The sequence below is a fragment of the Scyliorhinus torazame genome, chromosome 29 (assembly GCF_047496885.1).
Source record: "Scyliorhinus torazame isolate Kashiwa2021f chromosome 29, sScyTor2.1, whole genome shotgun sequence".
NCBI lineage: Eukaryota > Metazoa > Chordata > Chondrichthyes > Carcharhiniformes > Scyliorhinidae > Scyliorhinus > Scyliorhinus torazame.
Window position 1 is genome coordinate 11,094,561 of NC_092735.1, and position 13,484 is coordinate 11,108,044.

The window sequence follows — 13,484 nt, forward strand, 5'->3', positions numbered from 1 at the left end:
CCCCCCAAACGAAGGAGGAAAAAACCGGCGGCGGCGGCTGCAGCGCGAGGAATCGTCGACCAAAGGGTCAGAAAGAGAGAAGTACAAGATGGCGGCGGAGAAAGCGCAGGCGACATGGGGGCCTGAGCATGAAATTGTGAGACGGTGCGTGGAGCTGCTGAAGAGGGAGGTGCTGACCCCGTTGCTACAGGCAATTGAGGGGCTCAAGGAGACATTAAAGACCCAGGAGACAGAGCTCCGTGTGGTGGAGCAGAAGGTGACAGATATTGAGGACGAGATCCTGGGCTTGGCGGTTAAGACACAGACGCACGAGGCACTTCATAAAAAGTGTACTGAAAGGATCGAAGCCCTAGAAAATGGAGCGCGAAGGAAGAACCTTCGGATACTGGGTCTCCCTGAGGGTGTGGAAGGAGTGGACTGTGGAGCGTACGCAAGTACGATGCTGAGCTCACTGATGGGTGCTGAGGCCCCTACGGGCCCCTTGGAGGTGGAGTGGGCAAATCGGATTCCGGCGAGAAGACCAAAAGCGGGAGAACCACCCAGGGCGATAATCGTGCGATTTTACCGCCTTAAGGATAGAGAAGAGGTCCTGAGATGGGCTAAAAAGGTGCGGAGTAGCAGATGGGAGAATGCAGTGGTACGGGTATACCAGGATTGGAGTGCGGAGGTGGCGAGAAGGAGGGCGAGCTTCAACCGAGCCAAAGAGGTGTTGCATAAAAGGAAGGTGAAGTTCGGGATGCTGCAGCCGGCAAGACTATGGGTCACGTATCAGGAGAGACACCATTATTTCGAGACGGCGGAGGAAGCATGGACCTTCATCAAAGAAGAGAAATTGGATCGGAACTGAGGGACTGATGCTGCAGGAAATGTTATTGTTAATGTTACGGTGGAAGTTAATTGAGAAGTAAACAGGGAAGGGGGGAGACATTGGGGAAATGTGGGCGCCGGTGAGGGGGGAAAGACGGGACATAGTTGGAGAATGGGGAAGGGGAGGGGGAGGGGAAAGGGAGCTGCGCCATAAGAGGCGGGTCAGGTAAAGGGATGTTCCCGCACCAGAAAGAATAAGGCGGGAAGACAGGCGCAAGGCGGATGGGAGTTCCCCACATGGGGGGGGTCGAGGAGTGAGCAGGAGTAGCCGGGGTCAGTTGAAGTCAGCTGACTTACGGAAGTAATATGGGGGGAGCAATCAAGCTAGAAAGAGATCTAGCGGGGAGGGGAGGAGGGAGGGAGAAGGGGGGGGGGGGACAACTGGGTTGCTGCTGCGGAAATCCAAAAGGAAATGGCTAAAGAGTGGGTGGGTGGGGATGGTGTGCGACGCTGGGGGAGCGAGCGGGAGCGCGGAGGCGGGATATGGGGCTGGCCTAGAGAAGGTAATGGCTAGTCGACACGGGAGGGGGGCAGGTAGCCCCCTAGTGAGGCTGATCACATGGAACGTGAGAGGCCTGAACGGACCGATAAAAAGGGCCCGAGTGCTCGCGCATTTGAAAGGACTAAGGGCAGACGTGGTTATGCTCCAAGAGACGCACCTAAAGGTGGCGGACCAAGTTAGGCTAAGGAAAGGATGGGTGGGACAGGTGTTCCACTCAGGACTGGACGCAAAGAATAGAGGGGTGGCCATTTTGGTGGGGAAACAGGTCGCATTTGAAGCAAAGAACATCGTAGCAGATAGCGGAGGTAGATATGTAATGGTGAGTGGCAGGCTGGAGGGAATGGAGGTCGTGTTGGTTAACGTGTATGCCCCAAACTGGGACGATGCGGGATTTATGAGACGGATGCTGGGGCGTATACCGGACCTGGAGGTAGGAAACTTGATTTTAGGAGGGGACTTTAATACGGTGCTGGACCCGGGGCTAGATAGATCCAGCTCAAGGACCGGAAGAAGGCCGGCAGCGGCCAAGGTACTTAAGGGGTTTATGGACCAAATGGGGGGAGTGGATCCATGGCGATTTCTTAGACCTAGGGCTAGGGAGTATTCCTTCTTCTCCCATGTCCATAAAGTGTACTCCCGGATAGATTTTTTTGTTTTGGGAAGGTCGTTGATCTCTAGGGTGGAAGAAGCGGAGTACTCAGCCATAGCGGTTTCGGATCATGCCCCACATTGGGTGGACCTGGAATTAGGAGAGGAAAGGGAGCAGAGAACACTCTGGCGATTAGATGTGGGACTGATGGCGGATGAGGGAGTGTGTGCAAGAGTGCGGGGGTGTATTGAGAGATACCTGGAGGTCAATGACGACGGCGAGGTCCCTGTGGGAGTGGTATGGGAAGCACTAAAAGCGGTGGTCAGAGGAGAGCTGATCTCCATTGGGGCCCACAAAAGGAAAACAGAGGCCAAGGAAAGGGAAAGATCACTGGGGGAGATTTTAAGGGTGGATAGGGAATTTGCAGAGACCCCGGAGGAGGAATTGTACAGGGAGAGGAGACAACTCCAGACGGAATTTGACCTTCTGACCACCAGAAAGGCGGAGGTACTGTGGAGGAAGGCACAGGGGAGGAGGTATGAATATGGGGAAAAGGCGAGTCGCCTGTTGGCTCATCAATTGCGAAAGAGGGCAGCAGCGAGGGAAATAGGAGGAATTAGAGACGAAAGGGGAGACACGGTGCGAAGGGCAGGAAAGATAAATGAGGTGTTCAAGACCTTCTATGAGGAACTGTATAGGTCTCAACCCCCAGAGGGAGAGGAGGGGATGCGGCAGTTCCTGGACCAATTGAGGTTCCCGAAAGTGGAGGAGCGGGGGGTGGTAGGCCTGGGGGCACCGATTGGGGTGGACGAGGTTATTAAGGGACTGGGAAGCATGCAAGCAGGGAAGGCCCCAGGACCAGACGGGTTCCCGGTGGAGTATTACAGAAAATATGTGGACTTGTTGGCCCCGTTGATGGTGAGGACGTTCAATGAGGCCAGGAAAGGGGGGACTCTACCCCCGACGATGTCGGAGGCGACGATATCGTTAATTTTGAAGAGGGATAAAGATCCGTTGCAGTGCGGGTCCTATAGACCCATTTCATTGTTGAACGTGGACGCCAAATTGTTGGCAAAGGTACTGGCATCGAGGATAGAGGACTGTGTCCCGGGGGTGGTGCACGAAGACCAGACAGGGTTCGTAAAAGGGAGACAACTGAATGTTAACGTGCGACGACTATTAGGGGTGATAATGATGCCCCCAGTGGAGGGGGAGGCAGAGATAGTGGCGGCAATGGACGCAGAGAAGGCATTTGATAGGGTGGAGTGGGAGTATTTATGGCAAGTGTTAAGGAGGTTTGGGTTTGGGAACGGGTTTATTAGCTGGGTTAGACTTCTTTATGGGGCTCCAACGGCAAGCGTAGTTACAGGTCGACATAGATCGGAGTATTTCCGACTATATAGGGGAACAAGACAGGGATGCCCGCTGTCTCCATTGTTGTTCGCGTTGGCAATTGAACCTCTGGCCATGGCGTTGAGAGACTCCAGGAAATGGAGAGGGGTGATTAGAGGGGGAGAAGAACACCGAGTCTCGTTATATGCGGATGACCTATTGTTATACGTGTCGGACCCAGCGGGGGGAATGATAGAGGTTATGCGAATTTTGAGGGGGTTCGGGGATTTCTCGGGGTATAGGCTAAACATGGGGAAGAGTGAATTATTTGTGATACATCCAGGGGACCAGAGTAGAGAGATAGAAGGCTTGCCTCTAAGGAAAGTGGAAAGAAACTTCCGATACCTGGGGATTCAGATCGCTAGGAGCTGGGGAACCTTGCACAGACTTAATCTGACACGGTTGGTAGAACAAATGAAGGAGGACTTCAAGAGGTGGGACATGCAGCCTCTATCGCTGGCGGGCAGGGTGCAAGCAATTAAGATGATGGTCCTCCCGAGGTTCTTATTTGTATTTCAATGTCTCCATATACTAATCACTAAGACCTTTTTTAATAAAATAGACAGGAGCATCACGAGCTTCGTGTGGGCAGGGAAAGTTCCGAGAGTAAGGAGGGGGTTCCTTCAGCGTAGTAGGGACAGAGGAGGATTGGCACTACCGAACTTGGGCGATTACTATTGGGCCGCCAATGTGGCAATGATACGTAAATGGATGATGGAGGGTGAGGGAGCGGCGTGGGAAAGACTGGAGAGAAAGTCCTGTAAAGGGACGAGTTTAGAGGCGCTGGTGACGGCGCCGCTACCAATCTCACCTAAAAAGTTTACCACGAACCCGGTGGTGGCGGCAACATTGAATATCTGGGGACAGTGGAGGCGACAGAGAGGGGTGCGGGGAGCCCTGGTGGGGTCCCCAATCAGGAACAACCATAGGTTCGCCCCAGGAAGAATGGATGGAGGATTTCAGAGCTGGTTCCAGTTGGGAATTAGGAGGGTGGGAGATTTATTTATAGATGGGACTTTTGCGAGCTTGGGAGCATTGGAGGAAAAGTATAAGTTGCCCCGGGGAAATTTCTTGAGATATATGCAGGTGAGGGCATTTACTAGACAACAGGTGAGGGAATTTCCATTGCTCCCGACACACGGGATACAGGACAGGGTGCTTTCAGGGGTGTGGGTCGGAGAGGGCAAGGTGTCAGAGATTTACCGAGAGATGAGGGAAGAGGGGGAGGAGTCGGTGGGCGAACTAAAAGGAAAGTGGGAAGAAGAACTAGGGGAGGAGATAGAGGAGGGTATGTGGGCTGATGCCCTAAGCAGGGTAAATTCCTCTTCCTCATGCGCCAGGCTTAGCCTGATTCAATTTAAGGTGCTACATAGAGCACACATAACGGGAGCAAGATTGAGCAGGTTCTTTGGAGTGGAGGACAAATGTGGGAGGTGTGGCGGGAGCCCGGCAAACCACGCACATATGTTTTGGGCATGCCCGGCACTGGAAGGGTATTGGAAGGGAGTGACGGGAGTGATTTCGCGGGTGGTGAAGGCCCGGGTCAAACCAGGCTGGGGGTTAGCTCTATTTGGAGTTGCGGAAGAGCCGGGAGTGCAGGAGGCGAAAGAGGCCGACGTTGTGGCCTTTGCGTCCCTAGTAGCCCGGCGCAGGATCCTACTCATGTGGAAGGAGGCGAAACCCCCCGGACTGGAGGCCTGGGTAAATGATATGGCGGGGTTCATTAAACTGGAGCAGATAAAGTTTGCCCTGAGAGGATCGGCTCAAGGGTTCACCAGGCGGTGGCAGCCATTTCTCGACTACCTAGGGGAACGTTAGAGGGAAGACAGATGACCAGCAGCAGCAACCCAGGGGGAGGGGGGGGGGGGGGGGGGGGGGGTTTAGTTTAGGTCAAAGCTAAAGGGGTTTTGTTACTTGTGTATTGTTTAAAATTTCTGTATTGTTATTGTTGCGTTTGCTTTGTAAGAGGGGAAAAATTGTTGTTTGGGAAAAAATTTTCAATAAAACATTTATAAAAAAAAAAAAAACATACAAAATCCCAAGGGGGTCTCCTCTACATTGGAGACCGCTCCAATGAGTGACCGCTTCACGGAACACCTTCACTGAGCCCACAAGCATGACCCCAAACTTCCTGTTTGCCATTTCAAATCAGCCCCTTGCTTTCATGCTCACATCTGTCCTTGGCCTGCTGCAATGCTCAGTGAAGGCTGGAGGAGCAGCATCTCATCTTCTGATTAGATCCGTTACAGCCTTCAAGACTCAACACGGGTTCAATAACTTTAGACTGTGACCTTGCACCTCCATCTTGACCTTTTTGTAAAATAAAAAAATCCCAAACATTTCTTTGTCCCTCTGCAAACCACCACCCCCCTCCTTTTCCCCACCAGGCCATCTGTTACTTGTTCTTAAGTTTTGCTTTCACGGGGCACTGAATCACAGAATAATACAGCACAAATGAGGTGCTTCGGCCCAATGGTACTACACCAACACATGAAAAACACCTGACGTCCCTACATAATCAAATTTGCCATCACTTCACCCATAGCCTTGAATGGTATGACTTGCCAATTGCTCATCCATAGCCTTGAATGTTACGACATGCCAATTGCTCATCCGGGTACGTTTTAAAGGATTTGAGGCAACCCACCTCTGCCGTCCTCCCCAGCAGTGCATTCCAGACCATCACCACCCTGTGGGTAACAAGGTTTTTCCTCAAACCCTCACCTTGAAACCCACACAAACACAGGGAGAATGTGCAAACTCCACACGGACAGTGACCCAGAGCCAGGATCGAACCTGGAACTTTGGCGCTGTGAGGGAGCAATGCTAACCACTGCGCTGCCCTATACAACTCCAACATGACTTCCCTGCTTTTGTAATCATGCCTCGATTGATAACGGCAAGTGTCCCATTTGCCTTTTTCACCGCCCTATTAACCTGCCCTTTAGCCTTCAGAGATCTATGGACAAACACAACATGGTCCTCAGAACTTCCCAGTGCCATGCCAGTCATTGAATACCTCCTTGCACATTACTCCTTCCAAAAAGTGTATCGCCTCACACCTTTCAGGGTTAAATTTCATCAGCCCATTTGACCATTCTGTCTATATCTTTCTGTGACCCAAGACACTCACCTGCCTGTTAACCACCCAGCCAATCTTCTTGTCATCCGCAAACTGACTGATCCTACCCCCACATAGTCATCTATGTCATTTATATAAATGACAAATAGGGGGCCCAGCTCAGATACCTATGGTACCCCACTGGACACTGGCTTCCAGTCACTAAAACAGCCATTTGTCATCACCCTCTATCTCCTACAGCTAAGCCAATTTTGAATCCACCTTATCAAGTTACCCTAGATCCCATGTGCATTTGCCTTCTTTGTAAGTCTCCCATGTGGGACCTTGTCAAAGGCTTTGCTGAAAACCATGTAAACTACATCAATTGCACTACCTCCTCTACTCCCATCACATGCTCAAAAAATTCAATCAAATTTGTTAGGCATGACCTCCTCCTGACAAAGCCGTGCTGACGATTGTTGATCAAACTTGGAGAAAGATGCTCTGCATCACAATTTTCTCCAATAGTTTCCCTACCACTGTTGTGAGACTCATTGGTCTGTAGTTCCCTGGCTTACAACCTTTTTTTAAATAGTGGGACCACATTAGCTGTTCCTCAATCCTTTGGTACCTCCCCCGAGCACTGACCTTCATTCTCCCATTAATAGATTCTGGTATTGTATCTTTATGCAACTACTAGCACCTTCTCCTGCCATTAACACTTCCTCTGAATCGTGACCTAAACATTGTTGTTGCAATCCTCTAACTCTAACCAATCACTGACCTTCTCCTCTATTTCAGCTGCTCCACCCCCTCTTATACAATATATAATCCAACACATTTCTCCCTCTCTTTAGCTAAAAAGGTCATACAGACTCCAAATGTTAATTCTATTTTCTCCCTCCACTTGTGCTGCAAGACCTGCTGAGTTTTTCCGGCATTTTCTGGTTTTGTTTAAGATCCTGACCGGGAGGATGTTTCCTGCTGTGGGCAAAACTTCAGTTTAAGAAAAAAAGACCTTGCTTTTAAGATGGGGATGAAGAGAAATGTTTTCCCTCAGGAGAGCATTAATGGATGTAATTGTCTTCCCAGAAAGCAGTGGATACTGGGTCATTGAAATTATTCAAGATGTGGAGAAGCTGACGTTGGACTGGAGTGAGCACAGTAAGAAATCTTACAACACCAGGTTAAAGTCCAACAGGTTTGTTTCAAATCACTAGCTTTCGGAGCACTGCTCCTTCATTTCACCTGAGGAAGGAGCAGTGCTCCTAAAGCTAGTGATTTGAAACAAACCTGTTGAACTTTAACCTGGTGTTGTAAGACTTCTTACTGAATTTATTCAAGGAAAAGTTAGGCAAACATTTGATTGACATGGGAGTCAGGGGGAATGGAGACAGACAGGAAAGTGGTATTGAGACCACAATCAGATCAGCCATGATCCTGAATGGTCAAATGGTTTATTGCTACCCCCAAGTCCTATGTTCATTCAAGTATGTTAGAAACATTTCATGAAGGGGTCTTTAAATTATTTAAAAGGACACTAGAAAATTCATCTTGGTGAGGGCGAAGAGAATCTATTGAATCACCAGTAGACATTTGGGACTTTAAATTCAAAACTATGTATTGGCTGAGAACATGCATAATGTATAAGCGTGGTGTGGCGTTTTCTGTTGTGTTACGTTATTGGAGATACCTTATCTGCAGTTTAGAGTATTAGTTGACTACTAAGTAATGTTTAGTCTATGTTAATTTTAGTCTGTTTAGTAAAAGTCTAAAAACAGGAGATCGTATTGCGCTATCCTTTGAACAGGCCACTGGGAAATTCATTTTTTTAAAAATCAACGATCTCTACAAGGATTATAAACGTGGTGAATGCATTCTGACAGAGCTCTTAAAGAGGCAGTTGCAGGATTTTGATGCGGGTACAGTGAAGGAACAGTCTGGTTCATAACTAGAATGGTGTTCATAATCATAGGCCGCTCCAACTCTTCTAGGTGAGGTTGAATGTTTGGGAGATGTTGTCGAAGCAGCCTTAGCTACAGTATTTCTTGTAAATGGTACAAACTGTTACTATACAGTGGTGCAGGGAGTGTTAATCAAACAATCCACTTTGTCCTCAGAACCAAATGCCTCGAATTGCACTCATCCAGACAAGTGGGAATTATTCCATCACATTCCATATTTATACTAGTAAATGGTAGAATGGTTGTGGAGTCAGGAGGCGAATTACTTGTCACAGAATTCCCAGCCTCTGAGCTGCTCTTGTAGCCAATATTTACATGATTGGCCCAATGAGGTTTCTGATAAATGAAACTCCGAGATTGTTAATGGTGCGAGAAATCAGCAATGGTGATTCTTTTAACTGTCAAGCTTAAATTGTCTCATCCTTGTAGATGGTCATTGCCTGGTACTTGCATGGTGCAATTACTGCTTGCCACCTATCATTCCAACCTGAAAGCTATTCCAGTCTTGCTTTTGTGCAGACATAGACTACTTTGTTACCGGAGGACTTATGAATGGAACTGAACACTGTACAATCAGCAGCAGACACTCGACTTCTGATCTCAAGTTGGAGGGAAGGCAATTGAAAAAGCAGCAGGTGGTGGTTGGGCCTAAGACAGTACCTTGACGGACTCCTGCAGCAACATCCTAGAGCTGAGATAATTGTCCTACAACAACTACAACCATCTTAATTCCCACTGACTTTAATTTTATGCCACACACCGTCAAATGCTAAAGGACAAATTTTACCACCTTGATTTCTAGTCCTCTAGAAAGACCAATTATTCCATCAGCCTTTTTAATTTTTTCTGTACCGGTTCATTACATTTTTTTTTTTTTAATAATATATTTTATTCAAAATTTTTGGCCAACCATAACAGTACATTGTGTATCTTTCACACAGTAATATAACAATATAAATAACAATGGCCAGTTTTTTTAAACAAGAAATAAATAATATATAAACAACATCAAAATTTAAAAAAACAAACCTAAATGGCAACTGCCTTGTCCCAAATAAATACCCTCCAAAAAATACAATTCAGCCGTCCAGTATATAATTACCTATAACAACAACCTATACACATTATACTTATACACCAACATCCCTGAGTGTCCTTCTGGTCCCCCCCCCCCCCCCCCCCCCCACCCCCTTGGGTTGCTGCTGCTGTCTTCTTCTTTTCCATTCCCTCTATCTTTATGTGAGGTATTCGACGAACGGTTGCCACCACCTGGTGAACCCTTGAGCCGATCCCCTTAGGACGAACTTAATCCGTTCCAGCTTTATAAACCCTGCCATGTCATTTATCCAGGTCTCCACACCCGGGGGCTTGGCTTCCTTCCACATCAACAGTATCCTGCGCCGGGCTACTAGGGACGCAAAGGCCAAAACATCAGCCTCTTTCGCCTCCTGCACTCCCGGCTCTTCTGCAACCCCGAATATAGCCAACCCCCAGCTTGGTTCGACCTGGACCCCCACCACCTTCGAAAGCACCTTTGCCACCCCCACCCAAAACCCCTATAGTGCCGGACATGACCAGTACATGTGGATGTGATTCGCTGGGCTTCTCGAGCATCTCGCACACCTATCCTCTACTCCAAAAAATTTACTGAGCCGTGCTCCAGTCATATGCGCCCTGTGTAACACCTTAAATTGTATCAGGCTTAGCCTGGCACACGAGGACGATGAGTTTACCCTACTTAGGGCATCAGCCCACAGTCCCTCCTCAATCTCCTCCCCCAGCTCTTCTTCCCATTTCCCTTTCAGCTCATCTACCATAATCTCCCCCTCGTCCCTCATTTCCCTATATATATATATATATATATATATCTGATACCTTACCGTCCCCCACCCATGTCTTTGAGATCACTCTGCCCTGCACCTCCTGCGTCGGGAGCTGCGGGAATTCCCTCACCTGTTGCCTCGCAAAAGCCCTCAGTTGCATATACCGGAATGCATTCCCCTGGGGCAACCCATATTTTTCGGTCAGCGCTCCCAGACTTGCAAACGTCCCATCTACAAACAGATCGCTCAATTGTGTTACTCCTGCTCTTTGCCATGTTCCAAATCCCCCATCCATTCTCCCCCGAGCAAACCTATGGTTATTTCTTATCGGGGACCAGACCGAGGCTCCCGTCTTTCCCCTATGCTGTCTCCACTGCCCCCAAATTTTCAGAGTAGCCACCACCACCGGGCTTGTGGTGTATTTCTTCGGTGAGAACGGCAACGGCGCCGTCACCATAGCTTGTAGGCTAGTCCCCCTGCAGGACGCCCTCTCCAATCTCTTCCACGCCGCTCCCTCCTCTTCTCCAATCCACTTACATACCATTGAGATATTGGCGGCCCAGTAGTACTTACTTAGGCTCGGTAGTGCCAGCCCCCCCCCCTATCCCTACTACGCTGCAAAAATCCCTTCCTCACTCTCGGGGTCTTCCCGGCCCACACAAAACTCATGATACTCTTCTCAATCCTTTTGAAAAAAGCCTTCGTGATCACCACCGGGAGGCACTGAAACACAAAGAGGAATCTCGGGAGGACCACCATTTTAACCGCCTGCACCCTCCCTGCCAGTGACAGGGATACCATGTCCCATCTCTTGAAGTCCTCCTCCATCTGTTCCACCAACCGCGTTAAATTTAACCTATGCAATGTACCCCAATTCTTGGCTATCTGGACCCCCAAGTAGCGAAAGTCCCTTGTTACCTTCCTCAGCGGTAAGTCCTCTATTTCTCTGCTCTGCTCCCCTGGATGCACCACAAACAACTCACTTTTCCCCATGTTCAGTTTATATCCTGAAACTTCTCCAAACTCCCCAAGTATCCGCATTATCTCTGGCATCCCCTCCGCCGGGTCCGCCACATACAACAACAAATCGTCCGCATACAGAGATACCCAGTGTTCTTCTCCTCCCCCGAGTAATCCCCTCCACTTCCTGGAACCCCTCAATGCTATGGCCAGGGGCTCAATCGCCAGTGCAAACAATAATGGGGACAGAGGACATCCCTGCCTCGTCCCTCGATGGAGCCGAAAATACGCAGACCCCCGTCCATTCGTGACCACGCTCGCCATCGGGGCCCTATACAGCAGCTGTATCCACCTAATCTACTCATCTCCAAAGCCAAATCTCCTCAACACCTCCCACAAATAATCCCACTCCACTCTATCAAATGCTTTCTCGGCATCCATCGCCACCACTATCTCCACTTCTCCCTCTGGTGGGGGCATCATCATTACCCCTAGCAGCCTCCGTATATTCGTATTCAGCTGTCTCCCCTTCACAAACCCAGTTTGGTCCTCATGGGCCACACCCAGGACACAATCCCCTATCCTCATTGCCATTACCTTGGCCAGAATCTTCGCGTCTACATTCAGGAGGGAAATAGGCCTAGAGGACCCACATTGCAGCGGGTCTTTTTCCTTCTTTAGGAGAAGCGATATCGTTGCCTCGGACATAGTCGGGGGCAGCTGTCCCCGTTCCCTCGCCTCATTAAAAGTTCTCATCAGTAGCGGGGCGAGCAAGTCCACATATTTCCTGTAAAATTCAACTGGGAATCCATCCGGTCCCGGGGCCTTCCCCGCCTGCATGCTCCTAATTCCTTTCACTACTTCCTCCATTTCGATCTGTGCTCCCAGTCCCACCCTCTCCTGCTCCTCCACCTTAGGAAATTCCAGCTGGTCCAGAAAACACATCATTCTCTCCTTCCCATCCAGGGGCTGAGCTTCATATAATCTTTCATAGAATGCCTTGAACACTCCATTCACTCTCTCCGCTCCCCGCTGCATCTCTCCCTCCTCATCCCTCACTCCCCCTATTTCCCTCGCTGCTCCCCTTTTCCTCAATTGGTGGGCCAGCAACCTACTCGCCTTCTCCCCATATTCGTACTGTACACCCTGTGCCTTCCTCCACTGTGCCTCTGCAGTACCCGTTGTCAGCAAATCAAATTCTACGTGTAGCCTTTGCCTTTCCCAGTACAGTCCCTCATCCGGTGCCTCCGCATATTGCCTGTCCACCCTCAGAAGTTCTTGCAGCAACCGCTCCCGTTCCCTACTCTCCTGCTTTCCTTTATGTGCCCTTATTGATATCAGCTCCCCTCTAACCACTGCCTTCAGCGCCTCCCAGACCACTCCCACCTGGACCTCCCCATTATCATTGAGTTCCAAGTACTTTTCAATACACCCCCTCACCCTTAGACACACACCCTCATCCGCCATTAGTCCCATGTCCATTCTCCAGGGTGGACGCCGTTCTTTTTCCTCCCCTATCTCCAAGTCCACCCAGTGTGGAGCGTGATCCGAAATAGCTATCGCCGTATACTCCGTCCCCCTCACCTTCGGGATCAACGCCCTTCCCAAAACAAAAAAGTCTATTCGCAAATAAACTTTGTGGACATAGGAGAAAAACGAAAACTCCTTGCTCCTAGGTCTGCTAAATCTCCATGGGTCTACTCCTCCCATCTGCTCCATAAAGTCTTTAAGCACCTTGGCTGCTGCCGACCTCCTTCCAGTCCTGGACCTCGATCTGTCCAGCCCTGGTTCCAGCACCGTGTTAAAATCTCCACCCATTACCAACTTCCCCACCTCTAGGTCCGGGATACGTCCTAACATGCGCCTCAAAGTTGGCATCATCCCAGTTCGGGGCATATACGTTCACCAAGACCACCGCCTCCCCCTGTAATTTGCCACTCACCATCACATATCTGCCCTCACTATCCGCAACTATGGTCTTTGCCTCAAACATTACCTGCTTCCCCACTAGTATAGCCACCCCCCTGTTTTTCGCATCTAGCCCCGAATGAAACACCTGCCCCACCCATCCTTTGCGTAGCCTAACCTGGTCTATCAGTTTCAGGTGCGTTTCCTGTAACATAACCACATCTGCCTTAAGTTTCTTAAGGTGTGCGAGTACCCGTGCCCTCTTTATCGGCCCGTTCAGCCCTCTCACATTCCACGTGATCAGCCGGGTTGGGGGGCTCTATACCCCCTTGTCAATTAGCCATCCCCTTTTATCCAGCTCCTCACCCGGTTCCCACGCAGCTGTGTCCCCCCCAGGCGGTGCCCTCCCGCCCCACCC

At 49.7% G+C, this 13,484-nt stretch overlaps 1 protein-coding gene across 2 annotated transcripts in view; it reads right to left on the reverse strand.

Annotated features, from left to right (window-relative positions):
- LOC140403854 (myosin-9-like) overlaps positions 1 to 13,484 on the reverse strand; it is a 226,312-nt gene that overhangs the window by 192,935 nt on the left and 19,893 nt on the right. The gene's annotated exons all lie outside the window — the stretch shown is intronic.